Source organism: Pseudophryne corroboree, chromosome 6 (genome assembly GCF_028390025.1).
Source record: "Pseudophryne corroboree isolate aPseCor3 chromosome 6, aPseCor3.hap2, whole genome shotgun sequence".
Classification (NCBI taxonomy): Eukaryota; Metazoa; Chordata; class Amphibia; order Anura; family Myobatrachidae; genus Pseudophryne; species Pseudophryne corroboree.
Genome location: NC_086449.1, coordinates 356,122,352 through 356,143,840, shown reverse-complemented (window position 1 = coordinate 356,143,840; position 21,489 = coordinate 356,122,352). Strand labels below are relative to the sequence as shown.

Genomic DNA, 21,489 nt, shown 5'->3' with positions numbered 1-21,489 from the left:
ACAGGCACTCCCATTCCAACAGCCACTATACTAAGGGACTTGCTAACAGAATGATATTCGCATCCACATATGACGTTGCTTCGTCACACTCTGAGAAAGTGCTGCGTAAGCACTGGCCGATTGTGGCCTCTGACCCAGCGTTCAAAGGGTTAAATCTGCAGCCACCACTCTGTGCCTACAGACGTGGTAAAAATCTTCGACAAATGTTAATGCGCCCGACTCTACAGCCATCAGCTACCAACAAGACTTGGTTTCTGGACACCAAGAAAGGCTGTTATCGGTGCCCCAATTGCACCACGTGTCGATCAATGATGACTGGAGCGAGTTTCGCACATCCACATAGTGGTCAACAGATCAAGATCCGTCATCGGTTACATTGTACCATGGACCATGTAATTTACATCATAGTCTGTCCCTGCGGCTATTATTATGTTGGCATGACAACAAGAAATTTTCGAGATAGGATGGCCAACCATCGCACATCAATTCGAGCAGCATTGGTCACTAAGGTATCTGACAAACCGGTGGCACAGCACTTCGCAACTAGAGGGCATTCAATATCTAGTCTGAAGTGTATGTTGATAGACCATGTACCAAGACCCTTGCGTGGGGGTGACTGGGAAAGGCAGCTACGACAACGAGAAGCCAAATGGATCTATGAGCTGGACACTCTAGCACCTCGGGGGTTAAATGAGGCTAATCCACTGAATATTTTTCTTGGATAGGGCTACCATTGAACTATTTTTAATTTTTTCATTATTTCATAAATCTTTTTCATTGGGTTCAATTATGCACTTTATCAAATGTATAATGATGTATATGTTTGTCCTTTATGTTGGTGACCACCCTGGATCATTTGTTGACGGAGGTTATATCACAGGCCCTAACTGAATCACACTATGTCCTGGAGTATATACAGCCATGTTCTTCACTACCTCTGTACCCCACTCTCTCCCGGTTGTCCTGACATGTTTTCATACACAGGGGAGTGTGGGCAGGCCACTTTGATAACATCAGGTGACCATAGGGATCTTTTGTAGAATATGGTCTTCTATGTTCTGGTAATATTATAATTGTACAAACAGTTGTTTATTAAGACATGAATGTCTAGTCTTTATGTATATTGAACATATATTGTACTAATTATTTTAATGTATTATTCATCTGGGATCATTATGTGGTTCATACATATTCAATGCATTCAACACTTAGTTTTATGTGCCCAAAGAAGGTTTAACTATTTGCTTGTTGCCACGGTGGTTTAATCATTATATGTGATCGTGTTCCTGTTTGTTGGCTGCTTAGCAACGGCAGGTAGCCGTCTCACATTGTCTCCGATGTCCCGGTCACGTGGTTGCGCTCCATGGCAGTGGAACGCATACCGCTTCCGGAATCAAGGGTCACTTCCATGTGTCACGTGTGCGTTCCACGGATGATGGAACGCACGACACTTCAGGCTTCGCGGCAATTAGCCGCTACTAGCCCGTTTTATGGACTATATCAGTTGTATCTATGTCCAAAAGCAGTATATTTACCTGATGTTGTGACACATCATATGTTCCTCTTGTTTAACATTGACCAGACACTGCAATACGATTATTGTAACCACTTCCTGTTTGATGATTGATGGGTGGGGTCTGTGATGTTCCCTTGCTATATAGGTGATCCGGGGTTTGGTGTGTATTATGGGCTGCTGGGTATGTACCTGTTGTGATCTAACCTGTCTTGAGAAAGGCTCAGATGGAGCCGAAACGTCGACACGATTTGCTGACATGTTGTTAACCGCCTCTATGTGAGATACACCTGCGAGTGGTAATGCATTTCTTCATCAGTAAGGAAGTGGTGAGTGCCTGTATATTTCTCTCTGGATATATTTCGGACTTCTTTGGAGCCCTTTATGGAGCACCGCCCATGTTGTGGACTGCAGCAGTGAGTGTGGACTTAATGGATATATATATATATATATATATATATATATATATATATAAACCCCCCACAGTAAATCCTGCATTTGCCCCTGCAGCCCCTAGCCTCAGTCGTTTACAAGATGGTGACCCTGCAAGCAGAGGTGTAGCCAGAACTTTGTGGTCCCCAGAGCAACATTTGAAGGGGCCCCCGTCCCAGTGCTTCTAGAGAGACACTTCTCTGCAGCAGTTTTTCATTGTATGCCCTATAATAGTGCCCTAGCTCATTTTCTGAACCGTAGTAGAGCCTTATTTAATGTTATCCCCATAGTAGTGCCCTAGTTTCTTTTATGAATCGTAGTAAGTTCACCCTATGTCACATTTCAGAGCTGCCAGTAGACATTATGCCACACAGTACCCCCAATTCACATTATGATATACAGGTTGAGTCTCCCTTATCCAAAATGCTTGGGACCAGAAGTATTTTGGATATCGGATTTTTCCATATTTTGGAATAATTGCATACCATAATGAGATATCATGGCAATGGGACCCAAGTCTAAGCACAGAATGAATCTATGTATCATATACACCTTATACACACAGCCTGAAGGTAATTTTAGCAAATATTTTTAATAACTTTGTGTATTAAACAAAGTGTGTGTACATTCACACAATTCATTTATGTTTCATATACACCTTATACACACAGCCTGAAAGTCATTTAATACAATATTTTTAATAACTTCGTGTATTAAACAAAGATTGTGTACATTGAGCCATCAGAAAACAAAGTTTTCAGTGTCTCAGGTTCGCTCAAAAAAGTCTGTATTTCGGAATATTCCGTATTTCGGAATATTTGGATATGGGATACTCAACCTGTATAGTGCTCCCCGTTCATAATGTGCCTCATTACAGTGCCCCAGTTCATATTATATAACATTAAAATGCCCTCTAGTTCATTTTATACCACACTACAATGAGCAGGTCCAGGGGCATACCTAGATATATTGCAGGCCCCAAAGAAAAAGTTTGAAAGGACCCCTACGTACCACCCAATGGTGAAAAATGTATATAACACATTTAACTTTGACAGGGAAGATGGGCCCCTCTCAGCTCTGGGCCCCAAAGCAGCTGCACTCCGTACACCTATGGAAGCTTAATCCTGGCCTGCAAGAGTTCTGCAGTTCAGCAAGACTGAATCCGTAATTGCGGTGCAGCGTGCATTTCAACAGCGGGGATATGTTTTGTGCTACTATTAGCAACTAATCTGAATGGCTTAAAAATTAAAATCATGACAGCTGTGACTACACTGGAAGAAGAAACTCTGAGAGGTGTTTGAGACAAATTCAACTATCGCCTGGATGTTGTCCATAACAAGAGGTGGAGGGCACATAGAGCGTTTATATAATGGTTATTAAACCATTTGTAACTTTCTGTGTAATTGTAACATGTTGCCATTGTGAAATATATTCCTTTAAAGTTGGGTCCATCTTTTTGAAACACCCTGTATATATCTCTTTTTATTGCATTTGTTTTTCCCAATATTGAAGAAAACAAAACATATACTGGCAACCTAAAAGATGTCTGGTACTTTATGGTGCTTAAGTCAATACAATTCACTGAAACAAACCCTAAAAATAGTGTCCAAATGTGCAATGTATGTTCTCTTCTTTAAAGTGTTTAGAAGATGTAAAAAAAAATAAGGAACAGTCAAACCTTGTTCTGATCATAGTAGAATCCAATAAATCTGAAATTATAACAGAACAAGGGTGCCTCCTAGTGCAATATTTACACCACACCGCCAATGTCTCATATGCAGCTTATAAACCATTAATGCTTCCACACTGGATGTCTGGAAAAAAAATAATTCTTGCAATATATTTCTCATCAAGAAAAATAAAAAAAATATATATACAGTACATAGTGCAATACTGTTTTCACTCAGGTCATGATGACAATACACCTGTAAATATCATCAATATGCCAGGAGAAAAATGAGGCACCAATAGAGGTGAGGAGCAGTGTTAGCCTTTTAAAATATAGGATATAAACTATATGTATGTATACTGTATATATACTATGAGATATATATATATATATATATATATTTATTTATTTATTGTGACAAGATCACTAGAACAGTGGTGGAAGGCAGGTATATTTGCCCCAGGTTTGTCACCTATGTGTTTTAAAATCCCAGGAATATTATGTTGGCTCTGCTGAGAGCAATTGCTAAAGGGTCCTGGGGTTGGATGTGAGAAGAGAGGGCGAGTTCTCCATCCATTTAGGCACAGTTCGAGTCTTTGGGGCATTAGCATCACAGAATGCTTTCAGTTGTAGGTGTGTGTTAAAAGCTCTCAGCTTGATCATATGGGCCCTCATTCCGAGTTGATCGGTCGCAATGCGAATGTAGCAGAGTTACACACGCTAAGCCGCCGCCTACTGGGAGTGTATCTTAGCATCTTAAAAGTGCGACCGAAGTAATCGCAATATTGCGATCACAAACCTCGTAGCAGTTTTAGAGTAGCTTCAGACTTACTCTGCCTGTGCGATCAGTTCAGTGCTTGTCGTTCCTGGTTGACGTCACAAACACACCCAGCGTTCGGCCAGGCACTCCCACCGTTTCTCCGGCCACTCCTGCGTTTTTTCCGGAAACGGTAGCGTTTTCAGCCACACGCCCATAAAACGCTGTGTTTCCGCCCAGTAACACCCATTTCCTGTCAATCACATTACGATCGCCGGAGCGAGGAAAAAGCCGTGAGTAAAAATACTATCTTCATAGCAAAGATACTTGGCGCAGTCGCAGTGCGAAAATTGCGCATGCGCACTAAGCGGAATTTCACTGCGATGCGATGAAAAATACCGAGCGAACAACTCGGAATGAGGGCCATAGTTCTTATACTGACTAGGCAAAGAGGAGAGACTATGGCGTCTTTGTAAAAGAGACACCTGTTTTGAAAACCATTGAGATGTGCCTGGTAAATTCTCCTTGTAGTTTTTGTTTAGTGAGTTAGGATTATCCTGTGTTTAGTTAGCGCCAGTCAGCATGTTATTTTATTTTTTATGTTTATTTCTGAGGGGTCTGATTGACTCCAAATTAATTTTGAAGCAGTACAACGACCACAAACATACAACCAATGTCATTAAGAATTATATTCAGTGTAAAGAAGAACAAGGAGTCCTGGAAGTGATTATATGGTCCCCACAGAGCCCTGATCTCAACATCATTGAGTCTGTCTGGTCTTACATGAAGAGACAGGAGGATATGAGCAAGCCTACATCCACAGAAGATCTTTGTTTAGTTCTCTAAGATGCTTAGAACAGCCTCCCTGCCGAGTTCATTTAAAAGCTGTGTTCAGGTGTATCTAGAAGAATTGACATATATATATATATATATATATATATATATATAGTATTCTGATGCCTGACCATTGCACAGGCACTGTAATGATATTGTATTCTAATACATATAATTTAATATGGTGTTGGTTCCCCTTTTGCAGCTATAACCACTTCCACTGTTCTTGGAAGGCTTTCCACAAGATTTTAGAGTGTTTCTGTGGGAATTTGTTCCCATTCATTCTGTAGCACAGTTATGAGGTTAGGCACTGATGTTGGACTAGCAAGTCTGGCTCGCAATCTCCATTCCAGTTCTTCCTAAAGGTGCTTGACAAGGTTGAGGTCAGGGCTGTCTGTGGGCCAGTCAAGTTCTTCCACACCGAACTTATTAAACAATGTCTTTATAGTCCTTGCTTTGTGCACTGGGGCACAGTCATGTTGGAATAGAAAAGGGCCTTCCCCAAACTGTTGCCACAAAGTTGGAAGCATAGCATTGTCCAAAAATGTCTTAGAGCATTAAGATTGCCCTTCACTGGAGACAAGGGTGCTAGCCCAGACCCTGAAACACAGCCCCATACCATTATTCCTCCGCCACCAAACTTCACAGTTGGCATAATGCAGTCAGACGGGTAACATTTTCCCGGCATCTGCCAAACCCAGACTCATCCATCTGACTGTCAAACAGAGAAACGTGATATGTCACTCCACATAATATGTTTCCACTGCTCCAAAGTCCAGTGTCGGTGTGCTTTACACCACTCCATCCAATGCTTGGCATTGGACTTGGCGATGTGAGGCTTGCACACAGCTGCTTGGCCATGTGCTTACATTAATGCCAGTGGAAGTTTGGAATTTTTCAGCTATGGAATCAGCAGAGCTTTGGCGACTTTTAAACACCATGCGCCTTAGCAGTCATTATCCCCGCTGTGATTTGATGTGGTATTCCGCTTCGTGGCTAAGTTGCTGTTGTTCCTAAATGCTTCCACTTTCTAATAATATCACTTTCAGGTGACTGTGGAATATCCACCAGGGATGAAATTTTATGAACTGTCTTATTACAAAGGTGGCATCCTATCACAGTACCATGCTTGAAGTCACAGAGCTCTTCAGAACAACCCATTTTGTATCAAAAATGTTTTTAAATGGGGACTGCATGGTTAGGTGACTGATTTTATACACCTGTGGCAACGGGTCTGATTGACACACCTGAATTCAATAATTAACAGGTGTATCCTATCTATCTATCTATCTATCTATCTGTCTGTCTGTCTGTCTGTCTGTCTGTCTCTATATATCTATATATATTTGTAATATGTATAGCTGTAATGATGATGATCCCTTTAGGAGAAAATTGCACTTTATTGAACACGTAGCATTACATACAGACTGCACACAGTGCTCCTGTCTACTTGTCCAGCTGCCATTGCATTCATGAACTGCATTACTCTATATTGTACAGATACTTTAGAAAAAAATGAGTTGCTTCCCTGCATTCACTAACGCATTACGTCTTTCTGTCCATATAGTTTTCCTTCTTGTCCATCTCCTAGATCCGTCACTCGCCTCCAGGCACTACCCAATATTTGCACTGTTAGCTCCTCCTTGGAGTAATGTAGATGACATAAACTCTTCTAAGTATATAAAACCTGGGTTTGTTGGCATAGTAAGGGTAACCTCGCCTTCAACCTCTTGACACGTCTCCTGCCGTGACTGGTATGTATCCGACTGCTCAGTATAATTTATTAACTCTGCTTATACTAGATATAAATGTTTGTTGTGAAATATGTAGTTCTGTTATGGATAATACAGTATAACCATAGCTCAGTAATGGATACTATGTTATTATGATTCTGTAATGAGGAGCCACATCTATACTAAAGTATGTGAATCTGATTTAAACAGTGCAGTATACTAATTACAGACATCCGTGAAGAAAATCCTGTAAGAGTGAAAGCTGTTAGTCCTATAAATTAGTCTATGTCTGCCTAAAGCATAAGTGAATGTTTGTTACAGTACTTTGGAGCTAATGCCAGACCACACAACTATTATTGGCATTATTCCTACAATATAGCGAGTTAATAGAAAATATACAAAGAGGGGTTTATTTATGAAGCCATGGAGAAAAGGTGGATTTTCTGTCACCGCTTATTGCAGGTATAGATTATCTAGGTTTGCTCTGATTTATGAAAAAAGATGGCAAAGGAGCAATGCACAGCTCCCCGGCTATACTGTCTGGCAGCAGTAGTAGGAATACCGCTTGCTAAGCCAATGTATGGAGCCTCTCAACATGCATAAGCCAGCTAAGCCAATGCATGGAAACTAATAATAATTAATAATAATAATTTTTATTTATATAGCGCTCTTTCTCCAACAGGACTCAAGGCGCTTTACAGACATCAAAAACAATGCACATAATACAGAGGATTTGAGTAATACAACAATAGACAAGCAACACAGACATAAAAGAAAACCTTAAGGCCACAGAAAGCATAACGCAGGATTGGTGTAGGCATTTTGGGTAATAACTTCCAAGGGTTGTGTATTCCACCCTTATAGGTACCAAGTGCAGCAGCCGTCTTGGGCGCTAAGCGTAGGATTACCCAGGGTGGAATAGTCCACCCCTAGAAGAGATGACACAAAATGGGGGTGATTTCAGAGTCCTACAGTTTAGAGTAGGGTTCCAACAAAACCACAAGGTCCATGTATTTTTCATCCCATCCACAAGTGTACCATATGGGGCAGCCATGTTGGGCGCACTTTGAAGGTTACACTGTGGGAGGTGAGCCATACAAGGGCCAAGTTCATATATGGGAAAACTGATGCTTATGTAGTAGTATGATGTACCCTGCATGTAGGGCACAATGGCAAAGTGTGCAATCAGTGGAGGTAAACATTACAGGAAAAACACATGGTGGGGTGAAGCGAGCAATGGAAAGAAAAAAAAAAAAAAAAAACATAATAGCAGGTAACTAGTGGCAGAAGTAGGAGTGGGATAACATTTTGATCAGATCTTAGTTCGGGTGGGTAGGAGAATGAGGGGGGCATACTCAGACGCAATGGGGATGTCCCTGCTGATCCTGGTCCTGGTGCTCTGCCCCCACAGTTCCCTGTTCATCTTGATGGTTAGGCCCAGGGGCAGACTTGATGTTCTCAGCCAGAGAGGTGGTAAGCCTGGTCTTGGTGTTCTCATGTTTGAGGCGAGGAGAGGCCACATAAAGTTCCAGAGTTTTTAGGTTGTAATGCAGTCCTTCTGTTAATTTGTAAGTTTGTTTGACTTCTGTTTTCCTTCGGTTTAACACAGGTATAACACTGCTATTGATATTAGCTGCCACTTAATAACTAGCCACTTTATACACTAGCCACTGCAACGTCCTTATAGGCCTGACGTCCTATACTATACTGGTTAAGTAAGTCTACAAACACATGCTCTTTGTGATTAAAACCCCCTCCCCCACACAGCAACCCTCCACCAAAAGGTGATAATCAACTACCAAATGTGAAATCTAAGCCCCAGTCAATCACAAAGTTTTTGCTGACTACAGATATTAATCCACTTAACAATTTACCAAATATATCTTTTTAGCAATAAACACACAGTGATCAGCTCTCTGCTGTAGTTACCAAATATATCTTTTTAGCAATAAACACACAGTGATCAGCTCTCTGCTGTAGTTACATTTACCGGTCAGCTCAACACTTTGAATAGTAACGTTCTAAATTTCGGACTTCTTCTGTTCACTTTCAATAGAGTAACTCGTAAATCCCAAATTAGCTTTGTCCGACCTTTTCTTCCTCCATAGATGGAACCAGCTGCTGGCCTCTATGATGACAAGATGTTCTAAAATATGCAATAAATCCAGCGATCATTAGTAAATGACTCCAAAAAGACTGTTGTTGATGGATCAGGCGACCGCAGCTCCAGAGTTGCCTGTAGAGCGTTGGGGGCCAGATGAAAGAAGCCAGGGAAGAGGAATAAATATCGCTGTGTTCCGAGATGCCCGCAGCCGTCACCTTCTCCTTAGTGTTTGTATATACTTTAGCTGGAACAATGAATCTCCGGCTTGCAGACCAGTACAATCCGTCTACATTTTGTTACTGGCTGCAAAAGTGAACTTAATCCCTGCAGGCAGTGTTGCCAACTCTAAAAAACAAGCAACCGATAAGTGAAAAGCAAGCTCAAAACTAGTGCAGCACCAGATTTGTGCTTCTAGTTCCACTTTCATTGAAAGAATAAAAAAAATAATAATAATAATTAAAAAGTAGAAAATATCATATAAAGATACACTTAAAAAATGTTTTATTTAACTAATAAAACATTTTTCTTGCTGTCTGTCTAATTGCGATAGCCGTATTTGGAAATATGCTTCACCATGCATGGCACGGGGAAGCCTTCACTGGAGGGCACCGGCTATGTCTAGTGCTGACAATTCTCAGCAGTAGCTAATGGCAGGGGTAGTCTGTAATAAAAATGAAGAAACCCCATATTCAGCAGCTGTTTCCACCACAGATTGGACTTTTTCCCACTCGTTAATTATAGCGTGGTTTTGTTATGGTGAGCAAAAAATATATTTATGCACTCCCCTTTTTGGAGTGATCAATGTGACGTTTAACAATCTCATAAAAAATGTCTATCAGTTCCCCATAGTGGTGTCTATTATGAAACGTAGCTTAAAAAAGTGAAGAAGAAAAACACGAAACAAAATAGCACGTACTGTTATAATGTTTAATAGTGCAAATGATTTTATGGGTGTGGTATATGGGCCTAATTCAGATCTGATCGCAGCAGCAAATTTGTTAGCTAATGGGCAAAACCATGTGCACTGCAGGGGGGGCAGATATAACATGTGCAGAGAGAATTAGATTTGGGTGGATTATTTTGTTTCTGTGCAGGGTAAATACTGGCTGCTTTATTTTTACACTGCAATTTAGATTTAAGTTTGAACACAGTCTGAATTAGGCCCTATGTCATAGTGACAACATTGACCATGTTGATGTTTAACATGTAGACAATGATGAAATGTTGACATATCATCTCTGGTGGCCCAGCAGTGACTTACCTGCCCCTGATGGCTGCAGTGGCTCCAGCTCGGTTTCCGGGCAGTGTCAGACTGGGGCATAAAGGGCCCACCAGGGGAATGCAGTGATAGGGGGCTATGCTTAAGGGGTGTGGCCAGAAACCAAAGAGGGGAGGATGTTGGCAGCCCACATAGATGCTTGTCCAGTCATTAGAGACCATGTAATTGACTGAATAATAGAGTGCAAAGACTGGAACATGACATTAAAGAAAGTAGTGAGTCCCTCAGTCAGTGGGACCCACTAGGGATTTCCCCTGTACCCCTCTGGGCCAGTACCACCCTGCTTCCGAGTCCTGGCCAAGGGCGTAGCTACCATAGGTGTAGAGAGCACAGCTGCTATGCGGCCCAGAGCTGAGAGGGCCCGCCTTCCCTGTCACAGTTACATGTGTTATATACATTTTTTAAAAATGTGTGTAGTACATACAGCAGGGGCCCTTATAGACTTGCCTTGGGGCCTGCAATATATCTAGGTATGCTCTTGGACCTGCTCATTGTAATGTGGTATAAAATGAACTGGAGGGCATTATAATGTTACATACTGGGGGCACTATAAACTGGGGGCACTGTAATGTGGCACAATATGAAATGGAGACACTACAGTGTGGCATAATATCAACTGGAGGCCCTATAGCGTGGCATAATATGAACTGGAGACACTGTATGCCATTATGTTATTGGGGGTACTGGCATAATGTATACTTCTCACAATGTTGACATTTCACCTGCAGCAGTAATAATAGCATATGTTCATTTTAGCTTTCTCTCAGTGCAAATGCCTGCACCGACATGTGCACTCTAGCTTGTGAAACAGTGGTACAGAATGAAATAATAGAAATTCACAATTACTGTAAGTAGACCATGGAGGAAAAGACAATGGGGGTCATTCCGAGTTGTTTGCTCGTTGCCGATTTTCGCTATATTGCGATTTTCCGCTTACTGCGCATGCGCAATGTCCGCAGTGCGACTGCGCCAAGTGTAAATTTGCTATGAAGTTAGGTATTTTACTCACGGCATTACAAGGTTTTTTCTTCGTTCTGGTGATCGTAATGTGATTGAAAGGAAGTGGGTGTTTCTGGGCGGAAACTGGCCGTTTTATGGGTGTGTGTGAAAAAACGCTACAGTTTCTGGGAAAAACGCGGTAGTGGCTGGAGAAACGGGGGAGTGTCTGGGCGAACGCTGGGTGTGTTTGTGACGTCAAACCAGGAACGAAACTGACTGAACTGATCGCAATGGCAGAGTAAGTGTCGAGCTACTCAGAAACTGCTAAGAAGTTTCTATTCGCAATTCTGCTAATCTTTCGTTCGCAATTCTACTATGCTAAGATTCACTCCCAGTAGGCGGCGGCTTAGCATGTGCAATGCTGCTAAAAGCAGCTAGCGAGCGAACAACTCGGAATGAGGGCCAATATGCAGTAATTGGAAATATCAATAGACACCGATATTAATCGACGATTGAAAATGGTGGAAGTCATGATTAGGTAGAAGAAATCGGTCAGTGCACATGAAATTATATTCTGGCATAGATATTCACAATGCAGTATATTGGCAGGCAATATAGAGAATGCAATATAAAAGAATTTGGACAATACTGTAGAAATATCACGCAATAATGAAGGAACATTACACAATAATAAAATATCTTACAATAATGAAGGAATATCACACAATAATGAAGTCATATCATACAATAATTGAGGAACATTACACAATAATGAAACATCACAATAATAAAACATCACACAATAATGAAGGGATATCAAACACTAATTACACAATAATGAAATATCACACAATAACGAAGGAATACCACACAATAATGAAGCAACATCACACAATAATGAAGGAATATCACACAATAATGAAGGAATATAACACAATAATGAAGGAATATCACACAATAATGAAGGAACATTACACAATAATGAAGGCATATCACACAATAATGAAGGAACATCACATAATAATGAAGGAGTATCACACAATAATGAAGGAACATCACACAATAATGAAGGAATATCACACAATAATGAAGGAACATCACACAATAATGAAGGAATATCACACAATGACAAGGGATGCAATTAAAATACCAGCTGTCAGGGTCCCGGCGATCAGGAGGCCGACGCCAGAATCCAGACAGGTGGTGAAATGTCGACAGCCAGAATCCCACCACCAACCAAGTGGTAATATAATCTGTGGCGAGCAAAGCAAGCCACTGTGGCCGAAGCATGGGGACTCGCTGCCTGACTGATGGGATTCCGACAGACGGGATGCTGCTGTCAGTATACTGACAGCCTGCATCCCATCTGCCAGTAATACATATGTATTACTAATGAAGAAATATCACACAATAATGAAAGGGCTTATTCGGAGGTGGACGCAAGGGCAATATTTGGCCAATATTTTATAAACTGAGCATGGGCCAGGGACAGGACATGGATGGGCTGTGTTTTAGAAAATGAGGGTGTGTTGAGGTCATTTTTGAGGTGCGTCAAGGCCAACATCTGCATCTTATGACGCAGATTTACTGACCTTGGCAGCATCCAAATACGTTGCTGCTGTGCTGTTGTTGCTGTTGCTCTGACTCATCCTCACAATACTCTGATGAATATTGAGAAACCTTTTCTCTCAGTCCAATACAATGATAAACTTGAAAGCAGCTTGAACAAATACAGTCACAAGTATAGGCTCTGAATGCAGCTTGAAACACTTGAAATGTCCAGACAAGCTCTGAATGCAGTCTGAATGGGTCCCAATCAGCAGCGGCCCCTACCATTGTGGAGGAGAAGTGTTGCCACTGGCTGCGCTACCTTGTCCGGAGGAGGAAGAGAGGTAGCCCCTAACACAATACTGCTGACAGGCAACGGGACCAGTGCATGCACACAAGTGGCAGCTTGACTGCGCATGCTCAAACTCCTGGCTTCTATGGGCTGCATCGGCTGCAGACCATAAAAGCCAGCTAGGGCTGATGATCAGGCAGGGAGTGGCTTTCTGCAGGAAAGAAGGAAATACCTCCCAATGGGTGATGGATGACTGACAGGTAGGGCTTCCAATAGGAAGTCACTACCAGTGAAAGTATAGTCAGTACAGTCACGGACTGCAACTGGCTCACTTACTATGGCAGATTTTACTGGGGGGAAGGGGGGGGTTGCAGTCCTGCGCCCATAGGTAAAATCCACCACTGGTTCTAATATACTAATGGACTCAGGAGGAAAATAGAAAATGTAACAGGCACTTTTCTGTAGTAGAATTTGTAAGGAACTCTGGACCCAGGGTTGGACTGACCCAAAGGAGTACAGGGGAAATCCCTGGTGGGCCCGCCTGAGGGTCCACCCCCTCCTTTATGGGTCCGGGTGCAGTCCATGCCCTGGAATTATATATTGTTACTTTATTAGAGGGTCAGATACCTGTTGGAGTAGGACCCTGGATAACCATGGGTGCTAATCTTGCCTCTATAGAAACTACACCAAGAAGCACGCTACTGCCAATCAAAGTAGGCGGTCACGACATACCCATGTCCTCCTGTTAACTGTAGGCTTTAGCATAGGTAAGAGATGAGTCTGCACTAGTTTCACCACAGTAAAGCAAAATAAATTAAATTCAAAACCAAAATGAAGTCCCATTTGAGTAATTTCCAAAAGCTTACAGGTTGGTGGTGCTCCCAAATTTTTCGGTAGTTGTAGACTACAATGTTTTGCTGAGAGTAAAAGGCAAAAAAACTCATTTGGGAGCACTCTTAAATATAACAATCATCTAAATATAATGATGAAATGATAAACAAAGAAAATATAGAAAGTGTCACGATCCAGGTAATTCTTTATCAGTATTTACGTTCCAAATGCCTCCTGAGACTGTCCCAGCGTTCCAATCCTAGATTCCATCTGCACTGTCTGTGTGCAGCATGCTGCATCTCATTGTCTCAAATCTCTTTACTGTGATTCTGGCAGCTTCATGGTTAAAACTCACATGCAAGTTACAAACAGTCTTTCCTCCAAGTTCAAACATGGGCGCAGCCATGGTTGTTTTCATCACATGATACTTTTCAGCCTATCAGCTGCACTCTAGTTTCTGCCTAATTATCCAGCAGCTGCACTCTTGACTCTGCTTAATTAACCAGCTAATCCCTGCTTCCCAGCGGGTATAAATATCCTGTTCCTGGGCTGGAAAGTGTTCAGTGCTTCAGTTGTCAAACCCAGTGATACAAGTCTCTCCTGCCTGTGGGTGTTCTGCTATGGTTCCAGGGATTCCTGCTCCTGAGTTCAGCTCCCACTAGAGACCCGCACCTGCTGCCATCTTGTGGTGCAGCCTGACTCTGCAGTGTCTCAGCATTGCATCCTGTGACCGGCAGTTACCTGACACCGGCTTCCAGCGTCCAGCTTCTAGCGGTGCTCTGCCCTGCCAGTACCCATCGGTGTTCCGTTATCGATCCCAAATCATCATTGGTGTTCCGTCATCGATTCCAAATCACCATCTGTCTTCCGCCATCGATCCCAAGTCATCATCGGTGTTCCGTCATCAATCCCAAGTCATCATCGGTGTTCCGTCATCGATTCCAAATCACCATCGGTGTTCTGCCATCGATTCCAAATCACCATCGGTGTTCCATCATTGATCTCTAGTCACCATCGGTGTTCTGTCATTGAGCTCAAGTCACCATCAGTGTTCTGTCATTGATCCCAAATCACCATCGGTGACTTATCATCAATTTCAAGTCACCATCGGTTTCTATCAGCAGTATTCCTCTGAACCGTGTTTCCTATTACCAATACCAAGTCATCAGTATTCCTCTGAACTGTGTTTAATAAACTCTTTATACTTTTTACAAAGTTGTCTTGGTCACGCCTTCGGGCATTTGTTCTAAAGGTTCCCTGCATGTCCAAGAACCCTGTACTGCCTCCCAGGTACACATATACCTCAGCCCCTACAACTGAGGCTTCCCCTGTTCAGCACCAGCCCTCAGTTGTGACAGAAAGTTTAAAATCTAACTTTTAATAGTCTGGCTTAAAATTGCTAAAGTAGCAAAGGAAATATTCTGAAATTTTAAAAGAGAAGAGAAAGGATTTTTTTTCTCTCATTAGTTCCAGTCCTAATTTAATACAGTAGGACACCTATTTGGGCTTGTGAGAGTAAGGAGGTGTAGAGTATCTTGATTACCTTGTCAACAAATAAAGGTTCTGAATACCTAAAAAAATAAATAAAAAAAAAAGGTTAACATATAGGATAGAATAAATGGACTCTCCTAAGTAATTATAGGTTTAAAATACCCTGAAAAAATAGAGGGAGTCCAATTCCCACTGAGCTGTTGGGCTCCTTCTATATAAATCCTACTATTAGTAGTGTAGTTTACAACTGTTACATTTAATTGCTATGTTAATTTCTCAAATGATAGTTGGTCAGGTAAGTAGTCCTGTGCTATGAGAAATAAAGTTTCCTTGTTGAATGCCTGCAGCACCTGGTATTCTCAGATTGTCTCTCATCCAAGTACTAACCAGGCCCTATCCTGTTTGGCCTCTGAGATCAGATGAGATTAGGCATATACAGGGTGGTATGGCCATCAGCGAAGTCCAAGGGAGCAAGGAAGGGAGAACCCTTTTGCTTTTCTGTATTTGAAAGGGCATGGTCCTTTGTGTTAAAGCAATGCAAGACCCAGTGTCCTTTCTTTCCAGATGAGAGAGTAATAGAAAAAGCAGAGATGACGGATAGTCAGGGAGAATATTGGGATAAGATCAGAACTATAATGTGTATTGTATCACTTCTGCTGTCTATGGTTTGCTTGTGCGTTGAACCATGGATGGGAGAGTGATATCAATACCAGTCTGAGCAGAATTTAGATGAGCACACTTCTGCTGTATGTACTAGCGTAGGTGAACTTTAATATACAGAGCATTGTGGGTTGCACCGATTGGGTACACTTGATACCCGATCAGTGGGCTGCAACCTGCATGTCCCTACCAAAAACCACCAGCACATTCGATTAGGACACTCTGTCCTGGGTAGTGCCAAACCTAGTTGGCAGTAGTTATCTGTTAAATACCTAAGTTCATGACAGGTTCTATGTATAAGCTCTCATGTAAAATACATACAAAAATGCACATAAATAACGTAAAAGCTGTGAAATGTGAAATTCTGTTTTAGCAGATATATTTTTGCTGAGATGTAGGCCAGTGATTTATTGACAAGAACCCAGAGCATGAATCGTAGAAACATAGAATGTGACGGCAGATAAGAACCACTTGGCCTATCTAGTCTGCCCCCTTTTTTCTTTTTTTTTTAAACCATATTATTATCTCAAACCTTATTTGATCCTTATTTCTTTGTAAGGATATCCTTATGTCTATCCCATGCATGTTTACATTGCTCTACTGTCTTAGCCTCTACCACCACTGATTGGAGGCTATTCCACTTGTCCACTACCCTTTCTGTGAAGTAATTTTTCCTCAAATTTCCCCTGAACCTCCCCCCTTCCAGTCTCAGTGCATGTCCTCGTGTCCTATTACTTCTCTTCATTTGAAGAATGTTTCCCTCCTGCACTTTGTTAAAACCCTTGATATATCATGTCCCCCCCTTTCCTTTCTCTGCTCCAAACTATACATATTGAGATTTTTTTTAGTATTTCTGGGTATGTTTTGTGATGTATGTTTGACCTATGGTGCCTTTAACTAATGTAGTATAATGTACTATACACCCTCAATATAGTGCATTCATGTAAATATATCTAACAAATTAGACATTGTCAAATAATTATATTATAATATAATATGATTAATAATTTATTTGTACACAATCACTTAGCAAAATGTGAACCAATTCTAAATGGTTCACAGTCACATACTGTAATTTGGTTCTATAGGTATTAGAGATGTGCGGCGGGCACTTTTTGTGTTTTGGTTTTAGATCTGGATCCCCGCTCGTGTTCTGTATCTGGATTGGTTTTGCCAAAATAACCCTTTCAGGTTTTGGTTTTGGATCTGGATGATTTTTGTAAAAAAACATAAAAACAGCTAAAATCACAGAATTTGGGGTTAATTTTGATCCTACGGTGTTATTAACCTCAATAGCATTAATTTCCACTCATTTCTAGTCTATTCTAAACACCTCACACCTCACAAGGGGGGTCATTCTGACCTGTTTGCACGCTGACGTTTTTCATAGCGTAGCGATAAGTTCACTACTGTGCATGCGTATGCACAGCAATGCGCAGGCGCATCATACGGGCACAAAGTGGATCATTGTGATGGATTTAACGAAGAATCCATTCGCACAGCCGATCGCAAGGAGATTGACAGGAAGAGGGCGTTTATGGGTGTCAACTGACCATTTTCTAGGAGTGTTTGGCAAAATGCAGGCGTGTCTAAGTGTTTGCAGGGCGGGTGTCTGACCTCAATTCTGGCCCCGGACAGGCTGAAGTGATCGCAGCAGCTGAGTAAGTTCAGACCTACTCAGAAACTGCACAAACTGTTTTTGTAGTGCTCGGCTGCACATGCGTTCGCACACTTGCAAAGGGAAATTACACTCCCCTGTGGGTGGACACTATGCATTTGCACGGCTACTAAAAACAGCTAGCGAGCGATCAACTCCAATATTGTTTTTAGGCCAAAAGGTTGCAACGAGGTAGCTGGATAACTAAGCTAACCAACACAAGTGGGTGGCACAAACAGCTGGCCCATCTAGGAGTGGCACTGCAGTGGCAGACAGGATGGCAGTTTTAAAAATTAGGCCCCAAAGAGCACATAATGCAAATAAAAAAAAAGAGGTGCAAGATGAAATTGCTCTTGGGCCCTCCCACCCACCCTTATGTTGTATAAACAGGACATTCACACTTTAATAAACCAATTATTTCATCAACACGACTGTGGCTGAAATTATTGGTGTGTTTGGCACCCCACCAAAAAAGAAGCAATTAATCTCTCCTTGCTCAAACTGGCATTACAGTGGTAAGATGTTGTCCTCATCCTCAGATCCCCCCCCTTCAGTGTTTACATCCTCATCCTCACAGAGAAATAATATTCAAACAATACCACATAATTTAGGTGTCAGTGGACTGCTTACGCTATTACCCAAAGTTTCTGAACTTGACAATGACTTATGATGAATGCACTGCAGGTGACGTATAAGGGAGGATGCTCCAAGGTGATTAACGTCCTTACCCCTACTTATTATGGATTGACAAAGGCAACAGATGGCTTGACACAAGTAATTCCACACTGAAGAGGTGGCTTTTTTGTATTTTGCCCAGGCATGACAATGGGCTTTTTCATCCCATGGCCAACAATTGTCTCCACTGGTGCCTTATTCAATCAAACCAAATCACCAGCAGAATCTTCATCGTCAACTTCCTCCACAGCGCCAGCTACACCCATATCCTCCTCATCCTGGTGTACTTCTACAGTGACATCCTCAATCTCAATATCAGCAACTGGACTGGCAGTGCTCCTACCAGCACTTGCAGGGGGAGTGCAAATGGTGGTAGGAGGCTCCTCTTCCCATACAGTGTTGTGAAGGTCAGGCCTAGGCATCGCAATTGCAGACAGTGCCAGCACCCCTGTATTTTCACAACACCACTGTAATTTTACAGCATAAAAGACAGGGCCAGTGTACATTGATTTTCACTGCACCCTAGAATAATTACAGCATACAAGAAAGGCCAGCGTATATTGATTTTTACTGCACCCCTGAATTTTTACAACATACAGTGTCAGTGTAATCTTATTTGAACAGCAACATCAATATATTTTACAGCATACAGCTGTGTGCTTTAACTTTTAACAACTGCACCTCTGAATTTTTACAACATACAGGGCCAGCAGCACCCCTATATTTTACAGCATACAGCAGTGTGCTTTTAATTTTTAACAACTGCACCACTATATTTTATAGCCTACAGAGTCAGTGTAATGTTATTTGAACAGCAACACCCCTACACTTTACAGCATACAGCAGTGTGCTTTTAATTTTTAACAGCACCCCTAAATTTTCCCAACATTCCGGGCCAGCAGCACCCCTATATTTTACAGCATACAGCAGTGTGCTTTTAATTTGTAAATGCACCCCTGAATTATTACAACAAACAGGGCCAGCAGCACACCAGTATTTTACAGCGTACAGGAGCAGTGTGCTTTTAATTTTTAACATCTGCATCTCTAAATTTTTACAACATACAGGGCCACAGCACCCCTATATTTTAAAGCATACAGGAGCAGAGTGCTTTTAAATTTTAACAACTGCACCTCTGAATTTCAATAGCATACAGGGCCAATGTAGTGTTATTTGAACAGCAATAGCCTACATTTTACAGCATACAGCAGTGTGCTTTTAATTTTTAACAACTGCACCCCAGAATTTTTACAACCTACAGGGCCAGTGTAATGTTATTTGAACAGCAACACCCCTATATTTTACAGCATACAGCTACAGCAGTGTGCTTTTAATTTTTAAAAGCACCCCTGAATTTTTACAACATTCCGGGCCAGCAGCACCCCTATATTTTACAGCATACAGCAGTGTGCTTTTAATTTGTAAATGCACCCCTGAATTATTACAACATACAGGGCCAGCAGCACACCAGTATTTTACAGCGTACAGGAGCAGTGTGCTTTTAATTTTTAACATCTGCATCTCTAAATGTTTACAACATACAGGGCCACAGCACCCATATATTTTAAAGCATACAGGAGCAGTGTGCTTTTAAATTTTAACAACTGCACCTCTGAATTTCAATAGCATACAGGGCCAATGTAGTGTTATTTGAACAGCAATAGCCTACATTTTACAGCATACAGCAGTGTGCTTTTAATTTTTAACAACTGCGCCCCTGAATTTTTACAACATACAGGGCCAGTGTAATGTTATTTGAACAGCAACACCCCTATATTTTACAGCATACAGCAGTGTACTTTTAACAACTGCACCTCTGAAATTTTACAACATACAGGACCAGCAGCACCCCTATATTTTAGAGCATACAGCAGTATGCTTTTAACCTCTAACAACTGCACCCCTGAATTTTTACAACATACAGGGCCAATGTAATGTTATTTGAACAGCAGAACAAGAAAAATAACCCAGACGCGCTGTCACAGCTGCCAGTAGGGATTGTCAGTCCCTGGAAAACGTTTTAAAAGGAAAGTAAGAACTGGTGCTATATGTTTCTCCAATAATAATAAATAACTGTGGATCAATTTCAATAAAATAACATATAGTTTATTACCTAAACATCACAAGCTAAAAAAATCAGAAGCATAAAATTGAAATGTAAACATAAGGTTAAGGGCATACATGGAGCTGAGAATGGGCTAGTAATGGCTGCTTAGAGTGTCCACCGAGGATTTCGGACTGAAAACAGTATGCAAAGTTCCCTGGGGAAATTAAATTGAATACAGCTGGTGTTACCCGTGACGACGGAGACTTCCAGAGGTTTGAAAATTGCCAGCAAGCAGGCTGTGCCGTTTGTGCAGAAACTGGATCTCTCCAATCGGTGCTGTGTAGATGAAGTCCCTCAGGGTTCCAATAGCAGATTTTGAAAGTCCATATCTGGATCCGTTTTGAAAAGGGGGACACTTGTAGTAGTAGCAGCTTTAACACTTAACGCGAAACTTTGCATACTGTTTTCAGTATTATATTAAATAAGTAAATGTATTACCCTCCAATATGGGAGAGAATCAGTATCAGCACACGTTATGTGCACTGATACCGCTTCTCCCCCATGTAAGACACTGGTGGAGTGTGCACAGTGACAGGGGTGCTATGCATTTAGATAGCAAGCCGATATGCGCAGACGATGTATGAATAGTCAGCATCGCTGACTGTTCCGACACCTGCAGCTGTCAATTTCGACAGCTACAGGTGGCGATGCCCATACACCACAGCAGAGAGCTGTCCCTGGCTGTGGCGGGTGCCGGCTCCTGAGTGCACAGAGGAGCCGGACGGGCAGTGAGACACAGCAAGTAAGCACTAAACTGACGTGCTGTGTGCTCAGGGTGAAATCGATGGAGGGGGGATTTCTCACTCCCGAGCTTCGGCAGACAAGATGTTCTTACATCTTGTCAATATCTCTTCCTGCTTTGCCTCGGTATGAGGCGAAGCAGGAAGTGTTATAGTGGCACGATGCATGCCGCTATAATAAATTTACCCGCATGTTACAATATGTAATTTTTACATTATTTTAGGTGC

The 21,489-nt window shown here is 41.8% G+C and overlaps 1 pseudogene; it reads right to left on the bottom strand.

Annotated features, from left to right (window-relative positions):
* Positions 1-15,760: 15,760 nt before the first annotated feature.
* LOC134937782 (5S ribosomal RNA) lies at positions 15,761-15,879 on the bottom strand (annotated as a pseudogene).
* Between the last annotated feature and the right edge of the window lie 5,610 nt (positions 15,880-21,489).